The sequence below is a fragment of the Balearica regulorum genome, chromosome 14, assembly GCF_011004875.1.
Source record: "Balearica regulorum gibbericeps isolate bBalReg1 chromosome 14, bBalReg1.pri, whole genome shotgun sequence".
Taxonomy (NCBI): Eukaryota; Metazoa; Chordata; class Aves; order Gruiformes; family Gruidae; genus Balearica; species Balearica regulorum.
In genome coordinates, this window is record NC_046197.1 from 12,619,214 (window position 1) to 12,640,467 (window position 21,254).

Sequence of the window (21,254 nt, forward strand, 5' to 3'; positions counted from 1 at the left end):
ACACAGTTCAATTTGGAATCCAATTTTATAATCAATTCTTCATTGTTTAAATCAATGTTGCTGATATAATGCATCAGAGAACCTATCCCCTTGATGGAGGATTTTTAAAAGCTGTGTTTTATGGCTATGTCATCACCAGGCATTTGTGGATTTAAAACATTTGTGAAATAGGATTTTCTGGTAAAATCTTGTGTGGTCCATTAAACATACAATACACAGCAGAGGAAATACTTTATTATGCTTACACACTTTTCTCTGTTTCTGGTAATATTCCAAATGAATGCAGCTTTGCCACATGGTTATCAGTTCCTAAGATGGCTTCTGAAATTTGTAATTTTGCTGTTCTGCCTTGCAGTTGACAAGTTACCTGGGACTACATTAGCTTAGAGTCAGCCCCTGCAGATATTTTGTACTTACCCATAATATTACCATTAAAGAAAATTTCCCAGAAATTCCATTCAAAGGCCTTAAACATACAGCATATATGTATGCTTTTACAACACTCCCATATGTATATTTTGTTTGCTTGTGTGCTGTACACAAAGCACATGTGGAATCTGTAAGCATAACAAACAGGATCGTTAACTGAAAAATTAATCATGCTCATGCAAATCACGTGAATTTGCACTATTAGTTCTACTAGAACTCAGCACAGTGTCTACATAATTTAATACTTTTCTTCAAATCTCAGTATGGAAATCCAACAGCTCTTAGCTGGCAACACCAAAAGTGCCATTTTTCTAAGGATATGTATAAATAAAATGCGGATGTCCGAAGTACATGTACAAAGCGATATATACATTCTTGTACTCTATCTGCATTACAAGGCACAGCTCCTTAGTATACGTCATGGTACCAAAAAAAAATTCTACAAGGCATCAACTGCAATATACACAACTTAATATAAAAAAACCCACCTTTTAAGAGATATGCTAAGAAAATAACAGCAACATTCCACAAATAGAAATACCTCCATTTTAGTGCAGTGTATCTCCCAAATTTTTCTTCCCAAGCTGACCTAGCCATTGCCTCATAGATTTGCCACATTCTTTATTAGCAAAGTGACTTTTCTTAAAAAGGGATGCTTTGCATGCATTTGGATGAAAGTTCAGAATTTTTACCTGCCTGATGTATTGAACAACACAGAGGGACAGTGTCTTGAAAGTTGGGAACGAAAACTAAAATTTGGGTCATCTAATGTAGTTCCTCAGGACAGCAAGGAAGCCCATCTTCAAAGTGTCTAGTAAATCCATCAAACAGCCAACCCATAATTATTGCCTCATCACAAAATTCAGATCTCTAGGACCAAAAAGACCAGAAGCTTAGCACAGCATAGGAAGGAAGCAGGAGACAGCCTGAGTACTAACCAATGTTAAAGGAAGTATTCTACACAGCTTGTACTGCTGTTTTCGCAAACTACAAGGTATTCAACATTACCCAGTCTTAAATGTATATCACACTGCCTTTATACATCATATTCTATTCAAAGAACTTTAATAGAATATTAAAAAAACACCTTTTCTTAACATTCATCATAGGGAGACATACAGTAGCTCTTGAAGCACACAGAGGAAAGCATGCAGCAATTTAGAGCAAGAAAAAAGTACAAATAATATTGCCTCTGGAAATCATGGGCATGAGAGAAAGAAGAGATTCCAACTTTCAAAGTAAAATTCATTCTAACACAATCACTAGTGAAAATCATTGAGATAAATGGGAAAACATTAACAGAACCATTCTCAAAACTGAAAATTAAAATTTGACTTTAAAATAATGTCCTTGGTTGTTTTTTCTTACAGTTTTCCCTTAAAATTACAAATATAATAAAATACAATCTCTTACCCACACCAAAATAATCTTTGGCTGAGCTCTATTTTTGGTGCAAATATTTCTCTGTTGAGACAGCTTGCTCATGTCCTCATCGGAGTCTTGGAACCATTTTCTGGCTTTACTACACATTCACTGTGTCACCATCAGTAAATCACGTAGTCTGTACACCACAAATCAACGTCTGTAAAATTGGGACAGTCATTCTTATTTAAAAAAGTTGTTGTGAAGCTGTTAGTTAAACCACTAATTATTTTGTTTAAAGTTATTGGAATTAAAGCTGTTTACAGCTACATGTGATTTTTGCAATCAGTAGTAGATCTAACTACACAGATAAGTAATGATCTCAAGCATTTTAGTCTAATCTGAACTAAGAAAAGTGGACATAGAAAGTTCTAGCAGATTCCCATGGGAATGGGAAGAAGATTTTGCATTCAGAAGAAAGGAAATCCAAATCCTCATTTGCCCTTACTCCGTAAGAAACCCCACCCCAGTTCTACATCTTCCAAAGCACACCCTGCCTGTATTGTACAACCATCTAGTAAAAGATTATAGCACAATTCTGACAATGCAAAAAAGACAAAAAGTTTAAAATTATTATTGGAATTACCTGGATTTTCTGACACTGATAGGTTTAAATCTCCAGGGGATAGGTTGTATTGTTAACAGAGAAGGTGAGGAAGGTAAAACAGAGGCAATTACTCTGTACTTCATAATAACCTGAACTAGAATTCCCTGAAGCACCTGTGTTTGCCTTACATAACTCATAGGCCAATGTTTGGGATAAAAAGATACACACATATTTTCTCCTGGTCTCCTTGGAAAAGCCTGTGTTCCTGCAGATGCGTGGAAAGAAGCAGTCACTGGCCACCCCTGAGTATCAGTACTGCTGATGCAGAGACCCCTCAAGCATGAAGTCAGGGTATCTCTTGCACACACACTCAATCTCATTAGTGGTAAATCCACCCAGAATCTGTCTGTTACCTCCAAGCAAGTTCAGTTTCCTGATGTGAACAGAAAGTTCATCAAGAAGTCATTGGAGACCTCAACCATATAACTTCCCTCAAAAAGACTTCTCTCTCTAGGTTGCCACTATCATTACAAATAGGGATAAACTCATCTGTGGGCAATTTAGAGCAGGGATCTCACTGAGGTGCTCAGTTATCTTCTTGGAGAGCTCTTCCTTCTCCACCATTTACAGGGAGAGCCATCTCCTAACAGGTACCATAACTTGGGATCCTCTTCAGAAAACAAACAAAAAACACAAACCTGCTTAATTTTCATTCTGATGGCCCTTGGGTATGTATGGAACAGGGTGGGTTGAGGGGCAACCTTGTGATGACTGCAGGGTCCTTACCAAGCCCAGCTGAGTCATAATCTTCAAGGAGGAAAAAAAGGCTTTTTCCCTTTTGTGTCCAAACATGTGCAGGTCCTGGCATCTCTGCAGGCTCACAATAGAAGACTATCTTATTCACGCTGCAAAAGATCTGGAACCTGACACTTCTCTTGGGCACTCAGTCCCAACCAGCAGGATTTGTCTCTGACACTCTCCTTTCAAGACAAGTGTCAGCATGTGATGAACTTTGTATTCTTTCACTCCTGCAGCTTCAGAGCCTGGATCTCTGTTTCTGCAGAATTTATGAATGGCAAATGTCGAGCCCTTTGTTTTTTTCAGACCTGTAGTTCTGGTGTCAGAAAATAAAGGAAAGACGAACAATACTCTTCTTGCCTTCATCCTTTATTTTGCAAGTTCTTACACTGAAGAAATAGAGCTGTATTGCCTGGTATACAGTAAGCACAAATAATAATATGCAGCAGGGAAGACTCCAACATACCATCGTGGCATCCTCCTGGCCTTGCCTGCTGAGCTGTGTGCATTGGTACACCTGACAATTACATGTGTGATACTGTAACCACTCACCTTGCAGGGCTTGATTGTATTAGGTAACTATTGTTAACTTTTACTGTGATTTTAGTGTTTTGGTTAATTAGTTCCACCTCATGAAGCAAAGGTCTCATAATTACACTTTGCAGGATGTTCATTAGCTGAGCAGATTGCTTTCTCAGTTCAGGGCATCTCTAGCAAGGGCTCTGTGGTCACCATGTAAGGATTACGGCAACAGAAGGGATGATGAAAATTGTACTGTAAGCCTGCCCTCCCAGTGAACTAAGAGCTCACGCTGGTCTAACATGACTGGACAAAGTTTAGATTTAGAACAGTCTTGGCTAAAGCAAAACAAGTTGTTTACCACGAATGGTTTAGCCCTTACGCCTGTTTCTGAATCATTCACATCTTGTTCTGCGGATTGACTCTGATAACAACTTTATGCAAACATATTTCAACTAGAGTGGCCTGTGAACCATTTACTTTGACTCTGCCTTTGATTACTCCTTATGCAGTCCCAGTTCAAGAGCGCTCAACTCCAAACACATACCTACTGCTCAGTTACTTCAAAGTCTAGGGAAAAACCTAAACCTGATCATCACAGGCTTTCAACAGAGAGTAAGCACATCCTTAAAGGCTTGACTGATTCTGGATCACCTCATTACTGAAGTTATACAGTGCAGCTTTTTCCTTCCCTGGTGAATTACTCACGCAGTGAATGACTGCATGTAAGCACCCAGCGTGCCAGAGCAGCATCCCACCTCCCTTTGGGGATCCCAGGCTCTACCCTCCTGCAGACCGGCCGGGACAAAGGCCAGCCCAAAACACCAAACCTCTTCTCTCCTCACACAGCAACAGGCTCTTCTGTTCCCCCAGCAGCTGTGAAACAAACACAAAAACACCTCATTTGCATGGAAGCTTGTTGGAAGAAGAACAAGAAAGGAACAGAAATATGATCAGATCACTTATTCTTTTGAACCAATGCTTCTACTGGCACATCTACTTCTGCTCTAAGCAGCTGCCATATAGTCATTTTGTAAGCAATTTCTTTTTAAAGTAGGAGGCTGAAGACCTCATAACTGATCATAGCCAACGTAGCTTGTATATTTTCCTGGAGACAATCAGACACCACTATCCCTAGATCAGGGCATCATGAGGGTAGAAACAGTATCCCTTTTCCAAGCTCTCCTTAATTCTCCCTCCTAATAAAGAGTGATTCCTCAGGAAGTGCTGTACCTATTACCCACATGTTAATACCAGCTTAGGTTTCATTATGACTAATGTCATTATAGTGAATTCCAAATGAATTATTCACGATTGGCTCCTTCTTTTAATGCCTTTGGCATGTGACATGTTTTCCACATTGCCTGCAAAATGTCTGTGGTAGGAAAATGCTCATAGGTGTCCTTGGCAGCTGGAGGCTGAAAAAGTAACTATTTTGCTTTGTATCCAATGAGGGAAGTTTAACATTTATTTTCAGGAGAGAAAGTCTTTTGATTCCCACAACTGGACTCCTTAAAGTCAACATAAAATAGACTGGATGGAGGCTATCTCAGTTCTTCAAGTGAGATCTGTGGTCTTACTTTAAAATAAAAGCAAATACCATCTTCATTACATCACAACTACTGCCAAGGAAAATGTCTCATGTTCCATAAGAACTAAGAAAAATCTGAAAAATCCAATATTCCTTAAAGTCACTTCATTTCACTGGGCCTCAGACTGAAATTTCTAAAGCAAGGGAAAGATTCACTTATTTCCTCATCTCTTTCTTCAGCCTACGGGTAGCTTTTCTAAGTAAGGAAACCCTTGGGAGACAGATGTGCTATTGAAGTAAATGGGACCTGACTTTAGTTGGGACCTGAAAGATTCCATGCCACAGGATGGCCACCGGACCAGAGATAACAAGTAATTTAGCCAGGCTGTCACTATGTCCTGTTCTTGGCCCAGCACAGCTCACCACATTTTTCCGCTTGTGGTTCACACACACTACTGTTGGAGGTTTTTCCCAAGAAGGTAGACATTTTCCAGCCTGATATATAACATCCCCAGTTTTCTCTCCCCAAAGAATGGAGCTTAAAGGAACTAGCAGAGCCCAAGGTACTTGGCAGTTCAAGACTCACAGATTTCTTATATGCCTAAAAGGAGAGTTTTTTTTTTAATTTTTCTTTTAGACTATTGACACCTGAAAAAATTATCTTAGTGTCTAACCTGAATGAAAACCCCTGCTCCTCTCCCTGTGCTTGAGGGGATGTGCCTTCTTGTGCTCCCCAGGAGACAGAGGCACATACAAGAAAGGTTGGACCAGGTCATGCCAAAGGCCCATCCAACACAATATCCTGTCTTTGGAAATGGCTAGTAATAGGCATTTAGGAGAAAGTGTATAAGTAGTGATGTGAGTATGAAATTCTCCATATCTTCTCCATTTCAAGCAATTTGTGGTTTAAGAACTTCCTGAGCTGTAGCCTACATCTGCGTCATCTCTTTTAATAGCCCTTTAGAGACCTTTGCTTCCATTCACTTGCTTAGTTGCTTCTTGAACTTTAGATATCTAAAGCATCCTGTGGCAATGAGTTCCACAATTTAATTATGCATTGTGCGAAAAAGTGGATTTTGTTTGTTTACAGCTTGTTGTGCAATCATTTCATTTGGTACTGTTTAGTGTTATGAGAAATAGCTAATAAACATTTCCAACAATCATTTCTCCATATCACTGCTTATTTTAGACTGGCAATGGACAGACAATACTGGAAAGTACGGAAATTGCAAATTGCAAACAAATGTGCAAAGGTTTGCAAGAAAGATCAGATTTAGAGGGGAACAGAAGTTACTTTGCATATACAGATGATAAATACGTAAATGAACTATCAATATTTTCTTGCATATTTCTTAAAGCTGTATAAATGTAAGAAAATACTATTCATTTATTATATTTTTTGCTGTGACCATATCTCAGGAACACAGAAAAAAGTTGCTACAATCTTCCATACTATTTCATTGCAACAAACATAAGACAAGACATTCATATAGTACAAGTAATAATTTTTGAAATCATCTTAATTAAAGTTAAAGTGGAGTTTCCTTCCCAACAGTTAAAGCATTTTCAGTTGCTTTTCCGACCAAGCACCATACTGAAGCATTCATATTATTCCCTTGCTGTATCACGGCAATGTTATCTAAATAACAAGGCAACAGTGAAAAAGTTTTTAAGAGAGACCCACTGTATGATTACTAGCTGTTGGTACTTAATGTAAAATATCTAACTTACAAAAGCACTTTGGCATGTTTTTGGACAAGCCTTATCAATAGCTGTAATGAGAAATGACTAACAAAGGACTTTCTGTACAAACAGCAAATGAGATGCTTGCACACAGAAGGGAATTTATTCTGAAGGAAAAAGAATGAAGCCTAGTGTTCTCATTCACTAGCCCTTCACCTAAAGTTGTTTTATTGTTGTTCGTGTGTGTCTTAAGTACCGTGAAGAACAGCGTATGCTATTACAAGGATGTCTTATTTCGTCTGACTTTTGTTCCCCCCTAACCAAGCTCCATTGTCATTATCAGATGGCAAAAGTAAACTAGCGATAAAAATCCCAGCATTCATTTTCTTAAATAGTCTCTAGAAAAGCCTATTTGCCACATAAGTCAAAGCTGGAGACATAATATTGTCAGGACAAGTTTAGTTTCCAAACCAGTAACTGTAGTAAATAATTTCATCATTTAATTCTAATTTATAAATGCAGAAATCTATTTTTCACTTTTTAAAAAGTCTGCTTTAGACAAGGTTAGAAAAAGAAGTTAAGACTGATGTCAGAACCGGAGCAGTGATCACTGGGCAGTGACGGCTTGTTTTTCTGGAAGCAACGAGACTGAACTCAACTCACTGCTGAAGGGCTGCTTGCAACAGGCATGAGTCTGCCCTGGGTCTGGGCAGTCTTGTTATAGCCCCTTCCCACATCGTAGCGAAGGGTCTCCGAAAATTCGCCTCGTGTGTTGCGAAAGCACAGAAAAAACAGTAAGTTGAACATCTTGATTCAAAGTGGATTAACACCCGCTGAAAGACTCCCATAAACTTCACCTGGCGCTAAGGATCTGCTTTATCAGAGTGGCACAGCCCAAGTTCCTGCACTGGAACCTTCAAAGGTATCTGTGCACTTTAAATCCAGCCCTGGGCCCAGCCTTGCTCCTGCTCTCTCCCCACTGACACTGGAAGACACCTCCTCTGCCACAGGGAATATTTAGTCTAGAGGACCTCATGCCATCTACCCTCTCACAGGCAACTAAATAATTTTGGTGGTCTGCACAGAGGCAGTCGTAGCAAGTACTGAATGGTAATATAACATTATCGAGCTGCTTCTTGCTTTCGTTTCTGTGGGAAAAAGAAATAAGCAAGAACCAGCAAAGACCCTGCTAAATCCATGCTCAAAGAGAGATGTGAAACCAATTAGTAGGCTAGCCCAGTACCCATAAAGTTGCTGTCTACACCATGAAATGTTATAAAACAAAACAGAACACAAAAGAAAAAAAATCAAATCAATAAAGAACAGTCCACACCAAACAATAAGCCTGCAGGTGCTTGCAAGGTGCAAATTCAATATGAATAGTGGCACTTTTAGAAAACCAGCTATGACTGAGATGAAACTGAGCAGAACAGAAATTCAGAAGCAAGTGAGGATGCATTTTCAAAATATGTCAGGATTTATTCTGTTCCTAAAAGAACCAGACAGTTAATCCACCCTGTTGGCAGGTGCATGATAGTAGGTGATTCCTTGCAACAACCTCTATAACTATTCTCATTATATTTTTCTCCAGATGGGGATAGCGGTAAAGTGAGCCGGGGCAGAGAATAGGGATGGAGAGCCCATTTGCCTAGCCTGCAACGTAAGTGATCATGGGGGGGGGGGGGGGGGGGGGGGGGGGGGAAGGGGGCCACTCAAACAGAATTTCTTGACTGGGGACGACATACCACATTGGTTCAAGTGTCTCTGTAGACACCAGCTTCTGCAATGCATTTTTGGGAATTATGGGTACCTCATTTTGGGGAGGGGGGGAAGGTGATTGCAGGCTTTGTTGCATTTGAGCAATGACTGACTCAAGTAGGAAATGAGGTGACCTGGCTTAAGGATGGGAGGTGCTTTTCTCAAAGAATTTATAATTAGGGGTTCAAAGAGTTGCTGTCTTGAAAATAACTACACTGTCCTCTTCCCCCAAAATTCAGTTTTCTGCAAAAGTTTCTAAGGAAAAAATAAAAGCAGCTCTTTTGGATTAATTAAAATATTTCATTTCTGTTTCAATCCATTTCCAATTAGCTCCCCCAAAATGCTAAGAAGTTTAAGAGAAAATTTGTTTCAGATTAAGAAATAGGTTTTTTCTTTTTTTGTGTCCATAAGTCAGTTTTAACATTGGTGAAATTTCTCCACCCTGTTTTTCCTCCAAAACAAAGTTGACTCATTTCCAGAAGGTGCAGCAGCACTGAGACATGCAGAACCCCAACAGCTGGTGGAATATGGTTTCTTCAACACTTCTCTAGCCAGCTCTTGTCATCCATAGCAGGATGAGTTGGTCACATCTGCTGACCTCCTAAAACAGTGTGGCTGCTGTGAGTAATTCTGGGTTTTCCCACGCAGTGAATAATCCCTACAAAGCATCACCATCCCAAAGCCTGTCATTACCACCTACCAACCTTGAAGGGAGGGGGAAGTATAGAATAAGACTGGTTTGTATTTTCAAATAATGGAAAAAACCAGCTATGCTAAGTAGCAAAAAAAAAAAAAATCCAACAAAACCCACCATCTTCCACACTGACCCTGCACAGCAGACTCTGTGCTGCATATTCCCGAGTGCTGGATCCCTGGAGACCAGAAAATTCATCCTTATTTATTTATTTAAATTAAAAATCCTAGCTGTGACCTCAGAGGTGTATGTTTATTATCAGCTCCAATGCACTTGTCACAGTTTTGGCTGAAAGGGAAGCCAGGGGAAGATTTAAAAATAATAATAATCCCAGAAATTTCTCCATTTCAAATGTCATTGTTTTTTGTTCCTAATTAGAATACAGTTTGTCTTTCAGATTCCAAAGCTTTTGGATTAGTGGTTTTAAGCATGATGTAATTTTCCTGTCTATATGACCACAGCATAGCCTTACTTTGAGTGTTTGGTAACAACAGAAAAATAACTGTGGAAACCTATATGCAATTCTGCAGGATCTGAATTAGTGCCACACTATTACCAGTCACAGTTCAGGAGCAGGCAGGCAGGACCTCTACGAGTGGACATGTCCATTCACTCTGATCTTTTCCAGACAGCAAGGCTTGGGCAAAAATCCAGCAAATCCTACACCTGTTTCAGCTACCCATGTTTTATGTGCATATGTAAAGTGAAGATAGTTAGTCTTTCAAAAACAAAACAGGCAGAAAAAGAATTAGTGGACCAGATTTATTCCACTTATAACTACATTATGTTATTCCAGCGACAAATTTCATCCATATGTGAATTGCAACCCTTCAGTGACTTAAAGTATGAGTAATTTCTGGTTTGCTACCTCCTGTTCTCCCCTAAATGCACTTCTGTTCCCCTTGCAGAGCAAACAGGACCACTGGTACATGGTATTTTTATTAGAATTAGCATTGCTAAAGATTTCACTGGTCTTAACAATCTGATTCCAATTATTCAGGACAGTTATTCAAATTATGTAATTACAGTTCTCTTCCCTCATATTCTCACTCTCACCTCAAAAGTTTTAGCACAGAAGAAGGTGAACACAAAACTGGGATGAGAAGATAAAGCATAACATGATAGTAAAAAGGTAATTTGGCTACGACAGCAAGCCAACAGATGGTCAACCCTCTTGTAAACTGCAGGTGGATAATGTGGGTTTGGATTTTCCAAGGGTTGAAGTGTTTTGGTGTATCTCACTATTGATGGGTTTGCTGCTTGTGTCAGCAACTGGCTCAGCCGCAGTGGTTTGGTAGATGCTTGGTTTTCTTAAGGAGAGATTTCAGTGAGTTTGTCAGGCTGCCTTGTCCTTTTCAATCATCCACTGTCATATGTGCTCAATAAAAACCTACCCTTAGTTGTCTCTGCTGATCCTGAGCAGGTGGCTTTGGAGCATAAAGGTCTTCTCTTACATGATCAGGGCTGCACTTGAAAAAGCCACCTGGGGAGGGGCCCTGGGATGCTGCAGCCTGCTGCCATAGTCACCAGTTATCTCCCCTTTGCTGCACTGAATGCAGCACTCAATGGACACCAGGCAAGAAAACAGGCAGGCTAGGCCACCAGAAACGTGAAAGCACCCCGTCCCTGTCTTCCCTTTCCCAGAAGCCATGGCACACATGCACACTGCATGTATAACAGTTCAGTTAGTATTTGAAGAGCGTCCCAAAAAGCCATCTTGCCGACCCTCCCTCAAGTCTCTATGCCAAACCCATTCATACTGGAGTGATAATAGTTGACAGGAATCAGTTTAGTTTGGCTGAAAAGGAGGCATCTTAAGGAAAAAATATGGTTTCAGAGGCCCACCCAAAAATGCAAAGGCTGGACTCTGTCTGAGAGCAGAACTTGGCCTCCTGTCTCCACTCCCACAAAAAATGCTTGTAAATGTTATGCTCTTTGGGCTGTTTTTTTTTTTTTTCCCCTGCATTAAAAACTGAGTAAATTTAGTGCTTATAAAACCAAGGGGTTGATAGCAACTGGCTCAAACCAGATGTTAGGAAGACTGGAGCATATCATACAAACAGATCGTGCACATATAACTATTCAGAAGTATGTAGCTGCATTACTTATTCTCAGTCAGGTTACCCAACAGATTGATTTCTGAGGCAATATAAAAACATTATGCTCAAATCTCAGGGCTTGGGAAGAAAGGGAAGGGGGGGAAGGTAGAGATTTCTGGAGGCATCCACATCTATAGATTGGGAGAGAAGACATATATTCCTTCTCCCCATCCTTTGCAGCTCTGTCCTTCCTTTCTCTCCCAACCAGCAGTGCATGGCAAGCCCAGCAAGGACAGATGTAATGCTCAGTTACATCTGTAACCGAGCAAGTTGCTCAGCCTTTGGAGGAGAACGAGTGTCCAGCACAGGGGATGAGATGACTTCCCAGGACATCCAGCCCCACGTTCTCCTGATGTGGAGCCATATGGACTACTTTAGCCACCACCATTCAGATTGCACACAGATCCAAACACTTTTAGGAGGACTTGCACCAGGAATACATGCCTGAGTAGCCAGTATCCCTTCCAACAAGGCACGGAAGGTAACTGGTGCAATCTGCCAGTAAGCCCTATGGAAAGACAAGCCTGTGTAGCTGCCTCCCTTAAGGAATTTGAGCTGTTAGCTTTAATGGATTGAAGGCAGGTTTTTTTGAACAAAAACTGGATCAGTTTTATTGACTTAGAGCGAAATGTTTCTGTTTATTGGAGCTGTTGCTCCTTGAGATTTCTGTTAAAAGATTTAAACAGCCTTAAAGTCTTCTCCTCTGATCCCACATCCCCAGCTCTATTCAGTGCATCCCCAGTTGGCTTTACCCAAACACCAAGGCCTCCCAAAGCTCAGGTTTGCCCTTTCAGGCTCCCCCTAACACCACCACCTTCTTTGCTGCACAGATTTCCAGAGCGTTTGGCTACCAGCAGGGCCCCATGCTGTGTTGGTGCTAATGAAGCCCTTCCCAAGCCTTTTCCCACCACGCAGCCTGCCTCACTGACCATCAAGTGACAACATAAACCACAACGCAGCCACAACTCAGCTCCTTGTTTGAATCAATTCTTCCTTTGATTTCCATTTCACAGACTTTGAGACTAGAAGGAACTATCGTATCCCTCACTCAAGTTTTTGTACCCCACAGGGCCTGCGCCCCACCCCGTGGTATGCCATCAGCAGTGCTATGACCACCACCAGTGGGTTGTGATTGCAACGAGAGATTGATTGAGTACCAGCAACAACTTAAAGCCCCGGTCAAGGCAGGGATTCAGTGGATGAGACCTCCTTAGGAGACACTACCCCATGAACTATATTGCATGCCTCATCCCTAATGACATCAAGCCTGGTAACTTCATCCAGAAGACAATTCCTTCCCAGCTAGATCCAGCAATCACTGCAGCCTGTGCAGAACCTCAGAGTTTCTGCTCTCACTATACAGCAGCAGCACACCAGCAGACACCCTTCCTCAGTGCAATCCCTCCCTCATGTCCATACCCAAGATACCATCATAGACTTCATCTTTCTTTTCAGGTCACGATCACACACGACAAGGACTTCTGCTATTTCATGACACTTCACCTAAGGTCACTTTTACACACATACCACTCACCTTATTTATCTGCTTTGTCCGAATCATGGAAAAACCAAGATCTACAAGCTTCTTTAGTCATTTATGCAGCATGAACTGGGATCACAGGCTGCAATCATTAGGTAGAGCCTGGGTTGAGAAGAGATGGGAAGTTAACAGTAATATTGATGACTGTGGTGGTGGGTGCAATTGTAATTCAGTGACTCAAACTCAGCAAGCTGAAAAGTTGCAATGTATTAAACTGAAGAGTTTACAAGAACTGAACATCTAAAATATAGCTCTGAGAAATTACTCCTTAAAGCAGGTAAGCAAGAGCATCTCATACAGAACCAGGAGAATATTGTTTTCACAGGAAACACTCTGTGGGTGTGTTATAAGCTCTGTTCTTTGGCCTGTCACCACATTATTTCTGCACTTCTTGTATTTCTTTCTCTTTTCCCATACTCAAGCACTGTCCTGTGATATAGCAAAAGTGCATTTACAGCTAAAATTACAAAAGTGGTCCATTATGTTTTTTAAGGTAGTAAAAAGGCTGCAGTTTGTCACAGCTGTCTAGAGCCCCGAACGCCTACAACTGGCAAAGCTGTGATCCCTTTTCCTCTCCCCCCACCCAGGCTGAATCTGTGAATGTGTGCACACAGATTAAAGCTATGTACAAACAGCTCTTTTAATGTGCTCTCTGAAAAAAAGAGGGGGGAAAAAAATGGTGCTTCAGTGAGGCAAGAGGTCAGAGCATTCCTAACCACTTATTTCAGAATAGCTGTGCTTTGGCTGCTGCTTCCTGACTTCCCACAGTGGCCACACCAGCTTTCCTATCTCACACGGCTGGGGGAGCACAGTGAGTCATCTCAGGGGGGCTCTTTCCAAAAGTGAAAAGTCTCAGCATGTCCAGCAGGAAAGTTGCAAAGAGATGGGAGAGGAGCAGCAGACCCTCATGCCAGAGCAAACCATTACAGGGCTGAGTTCAGAAAGACCCAGCCCTATGCTGCCCCAAGCCAACCCTTTCCCTTGGAGAACTCCCAAATCCAGCACTTAGACACACCACCCCCTTACCTCTTCTGCATCTTCCCCAGGGAAAGAGGAATTTAGTGATAACAGGGATGGATAACTCTCAGGCAGCTCTCAACATCTAGCCAGAAAAAAAGCTTCACAACCAAAGAAACCATCTCCCTTCTTCTCCTCCTCCCAAAACCTTTATAAGCTCAAGTCTCTCAGGTGCACAGCCCTCAACCTGATTGGGTCCTTGTTAAAAAAAGTGAGGAAGCCCAGCCCAGGCCCTACTTCAATTAATTACATTAATTATGTTTTCCCTTTGTCAGATGTGTTAAGGAGTGCACAGATGCTGGACATCTTCAGCAATGGGGAAGTTCATCCAAGGTGTTACTGGGTTGTTTCCATCTTATCAGAAACCATCAAGCAAAGAAGTCTAGAGACAAACTCTCTACATGAAACAAAGGTCTCATGGCTGTTTGGAAGCTCCTTCTGTTTTACACTGGGGTCATACGCCTCGCTTTCAGAAACAGTTGCAAGAGGCTCAGGTTATGATCTGATGAGGCTCCCACAGCCAAGATGTCAGAATCCCTCTTTCAAATTGGCTGGAAGAAGGCAGATCTCAGGTTACCCACTCAGTGGGGTTGGGTTCAGCTGGCGGGACACATGCCAGAGAGCAAATGACTTTCTTTAAGGTCTTTCCAACCTCAAGTAAAGTCCCACCTCTGCAGATGAGGCACTCATGTTGGCCTTAAAGAGCAGGCAGGGGCTTGCACGGGTGGGGGAAACCCCAATCTACTTACTGCAAATTCTGGGCTGTGAGACAGTCTGGTTTTAGGATTCAGTTTCTGTGTGATGCAGTATTAAATCATCCACATCAGTCTAATTAACACCTTCTACACTACAAGGGAAGACAAAGCAGTTTTATGTTATTAACTTGGGCTAAATGGGTTACATTAGAGCCCAGATAGACAAAGCTAAGGGTGTCACTGCTGGTACAGCCACAATTTAAAAGTTTTCACTGATTCTAAGCTGCCTCAGTTGAACTAACACCACTGAACAAAACACCTTTTTTTTCTTTTTTTCTTATGGAAGAATTGAGGATGTCATCTAATGGCCAATAACCTGAAATCACATTCGGTTGCTGGGCATGGGCAGCTTATCGCACCGTAGCTAAAAGGAAAAATAAATAACGAGCACGCTCTTCAGAGCAGAGGGCGGTTCCTCTCTCTGTTAGGCCTGCACAAGCCTGAAGATGGAAGTCTACTCTCATTTCAGGCCTTTGGGTGCTTGTATAGTATAAATATTTACTAATAACATAGAGGGAGTGAGAGCAGGAGAATAGTCATTTTTCTCAGTGGCTTAGGGTTAAGTACAGGGCAATGGCATCTTAAATCCAGATGTTCTCCTTTTGGGATTTGCCCACGAGGCATATTCTCATGAGATTTCTCTGGCGTTTTGATTTGGATAGTAGCAAGCACTTTTAGCCCAATGATATCATGAGCAGATGACTCAAAATACTCAAGGATTTTCTTTGTAAATTCCAGCAGTTTATTTTATGACTAATGCAGGGAAGAAAGTTTTGCAGATTTCATCTTCTCATCCTTCTGTGTTTCTATTTTCAGTTAGTTTTAAGGGATACTGAACTTGAACTGCTAGCAGAAGATTTATTTAAATTTATATATAATATATAAAGTATTGCATGCACATGAGTGTGTGGGGAGCTGTTCCCAAGGTACTGGAGGAACGACTCATCCTGATGAAGAGTCAGAGACAATGTAGATGTTGGGGGCTGCCCCTTTGGAACAATAAGATAAAACAAATACAGGACCCTCCTTGCCATTGCAATTGTAGCAGGGCACAACATTTAATGCCATTTTACCACCTGTGTTTGAAAAGAATGGCTCAATAGTTACGGTTCTCGCACCTTTGGCCAAAATGGTAGGAGTGCCCAGTTCATTTACTTCACATAAAATGTCCTTAATGTGACACAGGAGAGTGGGAGCGCACATGAAGATGCAAACCACTTACCAGCCACGAGTGCACGAGCAAGGAGGATATTTAAAGACCGAGCAAACACTAGACACCAGAACCAGAGCAAATGAATACAGGAAATTCATTGGAGGTGAAACTGGGCTGACTTGGCCAATGCAGTTTCACAACATCATCAATTCAAGGCTTGCACAGGGGTGATTTTTCTCTCCGTCCAATTCACTAAGGAGTTGCACGCTACTTTGGTGGATTTTCTGCACAATTACAGATTATTGCCATGGTAACAGATGCATCACATGACAACTTTGTTACCTCAGAGACAAGAAACAGCTGCTTAAAGAAACAGGCATCCTCCAGGAATGGGGATATTTGTTTTCTTTTTTTCTGTTGGCCTTATATTGTTTTAGGAGTCCTCACTGATTTTCTCAGCTTCCATCATTTTGATAGTTAAAAATGTTTCAGCGCATCAACTGGAAGTTATTTTCTCCCACGTCATATTTTTTCCCTCTTACTAAGAAATGCAGCATATGTTTGAAGAAAAAAAAAAATAGAGTTCCTGTGATTTTGGGAGAAACTAAATGGCTTTTTTCCTCTCTTGTCAGCATCTCTCTCTAGTGCTGCCATTTTGTTTTTAGTAAGTTAAAGAGTATTGAAACGTTGTTAATAATAGTATTTGAGAGAAATCCCAGGTCCCCTGAAGTCAATGATACTTTGCCATTAGTTTGAGGGTGTCCAGAAGTTCTCTCCGGCCATATTCTGCAGAGAGAGCGCCAAATTCCTCCCTGCTGCAGGTACCTCTGGAGCATCAGCCACACGTTAGTTAGTTTAACTGGCCAGGGAAAACCAACAGATGATATACTCTTGTGTAGTTCAGTAATTATTGCCACCTCAATTTTTAGGCAATTTTAAATTAAGAAGCCTCTTTTTAAAAGCTTCACAAAGTAAGCTAACCAGTTTGGATTTTTAATTCCCACTGCCAATTTATTCTAATTTTTAAGTTCATAAGGTATAATAAAACCCTCAAGTTTTTGCCCATTTTACAACCTGTTCTCCCACTCAATGTTTTCTCCTGTTCACCTCTGGGGAGCCCAGTGGAGCCCAGCCACAGACTGAACCAGACCGATGGCACGAACCGCTCTCCCCAGCCCAACACTCAACCCTGGCCCTGCAGCATCTCCAGCACCCACCCGGTACAGCCCACCCGGTACAACCCTCCCGGCACAACCCTCCCGGTACAACCCGCCCGGTACAACGCGCCCTTCGCAGGAGCCCTGCAGCTGCCCCAGAGTCACGCCGCTCCCCCGCTGCCGGGAGCCCGCAGCGTTAATTAAGCACCTCCTGGCTCCCAGGCTGGTGCTCAGCCAGCCAGACCACTTCAGCCCACAGTGAATGTCTGATTAATTAAAGGCTTATAATTAACCTTCATGGCTGGAATTTCCCAAAGATCTTCATGGGCTGAGGTGCACAACTCTCATCAACTTGAATAGGAGGTTGGAACCAAATCACTTGTGTCCCTCACTGGGAATCCCCCTGTGCACCAGCAAAGTAAAACCTTTCCCTTTCCCAGGTTTGGATGTGTTTTCCCAGCCTCGCAGAGCTGCTGAGGCCTCAGAGAGAGCTGGAAAATAAATCAGGCACAGAAAACACTGCTCTGTCCCTCTGTGCTACCACCACCACTGCTCATGCTGTGAGTTTGCACCACCAGAGCTCAGAGCCGGCATAGAGCTCTGCGTCACCTGGTGCAGCTACTCCAGATTTACTCCAGCATAAAGGATAGCGAGAGTCTGGCCTACAGTTTTCATGCAAATAGCCTCAGTAATGAGGGCTAAGGAAGAGAAATACATCAGACATGTGAGGAAAAACCCAGATTTTTTTTTTTTAACCATTTTTTCAGTTTCTTTCAGGAGTCAGATTCCCCCCCCCCCCCCCCCAAATGTTAACTAGGAAGCCACCTCTGCATAGGACATTTTTCTTAATGAGGTCACTGCCTTAATGTGGTTTTCTACAGCTAAATGTTTCTGGTAAATGAAATTCTGTTGTACAGCTTAATTTAGCACTGGGTTTTTTTGTTGTTGTTGTTGGTTTTATTTGACCACATGGAGCTCAGTGACTTGTAACCCTCAGCCTATTTTTAAATTTCATGTGGACCTTTTTCAGTCATTTGGGGGTTTTTTTAGAACCATGAGAAGGGAAGGACCAAACAATGTTGCTTTATCCTTGAGAGCTTTTGTTTCACATGCACACAGGATCACAAGTGAAATGAGTTTGTTCAGCTCTCAGCCCAGGCTCTGCTGAAGAGGAAATCACAATTCATTAGCTAAGGCTCCTAATCTTCTAATTTCTTGTTCATATTAGCACTTTATGGAAGATGTTGCATGCTTATCCTATGGTTCACATCTTGGTCCAAATTATCCAGAGGACAGCAGACAAAATTGGACAGCCCAGTTACTGCAGGCTGTTCACAATCCTGAATGGTTGGCGTGCACAGGACTTTGGGGCTTTGCCCTGGCCTCTTCTTTCCCTGATTCCACCCTCTCCTCTGGCTTAATTGTAGTAGTGCTACTGATGCCAGCAGCATGAGAAACCCTTGGTTGAAGCAGTAGTGACGAAAGGCTGCAAGACAGAGCCCAAGGATCTCTTTGACTCCTGCACTCCTGGATCCTAGAGATCAAGCTGTATGAAATTGGCTTTGAAAAACTCAGTGAGACCTCACCTAGGTGCCACCCTGGGTATTTTCTAGATCATGCCACCCCCCACTTACTTGTTGAGCCCAACAAACATTTTTGTTTCCACTTGGTGACAAAGAAAGGAGGTGTGGTGAAGGGGGAGAGGGATGCTCTTAGTCCCTTAGCAAAGTAAAAGGGGAAAATCAGCTGATTGAAATGCCCCGAACTTAAACAGGGCATTAGGCAGAATTAACAGACTAGACCTCCGAGCCATCAGAAATTCCCAGTTGAATAAAAGATTGATTTCAAAGACTCAAAGATACCTCAAGGCCAGCATTTCCAAAGAAGACAGGAGCTGATTGGAGCTGAAGCATTCCTCTTGTTCAGTGCATTTGAGTGAGCACTTTAAGTCTCCAAAGATTGAACTATAAAGAGAAATTAGTTTATTAATAATTCACAGGCTCCAAGAAGAAAAAATGTCAAAAGCATATGCTCACGAACAAAGCTGATTTTATTTTCCCTGTTTAGAATTGAGCAACATGTAGAAAAGTGGAGGGTGTTGAGCTCAAAAATTTAATTCAGGGCTTTTTCTCTTCCTTCCCTTTAACCCAAGCAAGCATATATTCTGACTTCTTCATGAGCGCTGAAAGTTCTTCAAATCCCAAATGGTTTATGTGAAACATTAAAAGCACACTATCATCTTCAGCTCTTTAATAGTTTAGGACATTTTCATGGCATAGTTATTATCCAATAGCTCTTAATTGCAGCTTGTACATTTCAAGACAACACATTCACAGACTGGAATAACAGAGATTTTCAACTCCCCATCCAGGAACATGGCTAAGCACATGCTCACTGTTAAGCACATGAGGTATCTCACTGACTCTGGCACTGCCTTGCCCCACTTCGCCAGGCATACGAAATCTGTAATATTGATATGCTTAAAATCAATCATGTTATTCCTCCTGCACTAAGGCATTACAATTCTATGATTGTCCCTTATAATTTTGGTAATTACTTGATTACAGGACACTAGATAAACATAGCAATTAAAGGATATGCTTATTAAAATTCACTAAAAGACAGTCAATAAGGAGGTTGTGAATTTAAGATAAAATGTCTTCCACTGCGCAATGGAGAAATTACAGTCAGAGTAGGGTTGTCTTTGCAATTTTTGTCCCCGTCTTCAGCTGAATATTGGTTCTTCTTGTAAAGGTCCTTGTTTCCCTCTACTGGAGAGCTGACTGCAAAAATTTAGAATAAAACGAGTTTAAAAAATAAATTTATTGACTCAGAATTGATTTTGAAGTTTCATTTGTCGTTGGAGAAAAGCAAATTGAAAAATTTTAAAAACAAAATCTTTCTTTCAAAAATTTTCATGGAAAATATTTACTTCCTTCACATAGGCTTTTAAGGAGCATGTCGCACCATCAGTTTTTGACCCTCATCTACTGATCACAAAGTGCTGTTGCAGCCCTCTGTAAGGTCAGTAGCTCTTACATCATCACTGGACTACTGAAATTACGTGTGAAAATGGCCATAAGGTTCCTGTGTCCTTCTACCAGTGCAGGTAAGTTTGTAGCAGTAAAGACCATACATGGACCATAAAGCAGACACCATAGATAATCCCAACATGAAAGCAGGAGGATTCCTATTAGCGTCTCTGGTATTTCCCAAGCTGATCTGAAAGATGCAGGCACAGAGGACACGTGCCAGCTGCTCCAAGCTCCTGGGTAAGACAATTGCACAGCTAAAGAAAGCTCACTTCCCTTCTCTTAACTTCATCTCACTATTGCAGATTGGACCATTATGGGATATAATTAACCTCAGTTTTACACATGATTAGGCCTGGAAAGTTTGAGTCAAATAACACATTTGCAAATCAGGAGTGTAATTAAATTTAGGATGTGGCTGTTGGGGAATCTTCTCTACTTAAGCAGCAGTAGGTGATGGTGGGTCTGCAAACATGGGTCCTGACCCTGACTGCCAGCCCCTGTCCTGTCTACAGGGCTGTACAGTCTCCCCTTGCAGCATGGGTTGGGGAAAAGATCCCCAGGCAGAAGCAGCAGCAATTTGTGGCATCTAATCTAGGTAGCTGGGAGATGGCACCTCTTCCTTATAAGAGAAATAATGTTTGAAAATTTCAAAACCACCACGGCTTTTAACAGCATGTTTGCCAGCAGCCTGGTCCTTGTGGGAGGGTGTCTGGGAGCAATATTAGCAGTCAGGAGGGTTCTGCATCACTGATGAACTGTCTGAACAAGGCAGGTTGCTCCCAAATGTGCTCTCTTGGAGGGAAAGCTGGGGCTTCTCCCTGTGCTCTTCCAGAGGTATTTTATCCTGAAACGGGCTAAACAATTAGCTACTGCTACTGGGGTTTTTTTCCCCTAATCTTAGGAAAGAGAAAAGTCTCTTGCAATGACCCAATCTCAGCAAGAAAAAAAAAAACAGGTTATGAGTTAGAATTACATTATTAATGTGTCAGTCCCCTTTGTTTCTCAGTTTCCATTATATTGAATCACAGTATTACTGCTTTTGGAAGGAATCTGATGATAAAGCAAGCCACCTCCCAACAACCGATGAGAACGATAAAAGTAAAAGAAGAGGCCAACC

At 41.7% G+C, this 21,254-nt stretch overlaps 1 long non-coding RNA gene across 1 annotated transcript in view; it reads right to left on the reverse strand.

The window, feature by feature from the left end:
• LOC142603863 (uncharacterized) overlaps positions 1-21,254 on the reverse strand; it is a 120,784-nt gene that overhangs the window by 87,348 nt on the left and 12,182 nt on the right. The window contains exons 3-4 of the long non-coding RNA XR_012837757.1: positions 18,965-19,066; positions 13,015-13,122 (exon numbers count right to left, since the gene is read on the reverse strand). This is a non-coding gene — a long non-coding RNA (uncharacterized LOC142603863). The remainder of the gene's footprint in view (positions 1-13,014; positions 13,123-18,964; positions 19,067-21,254) is intronic.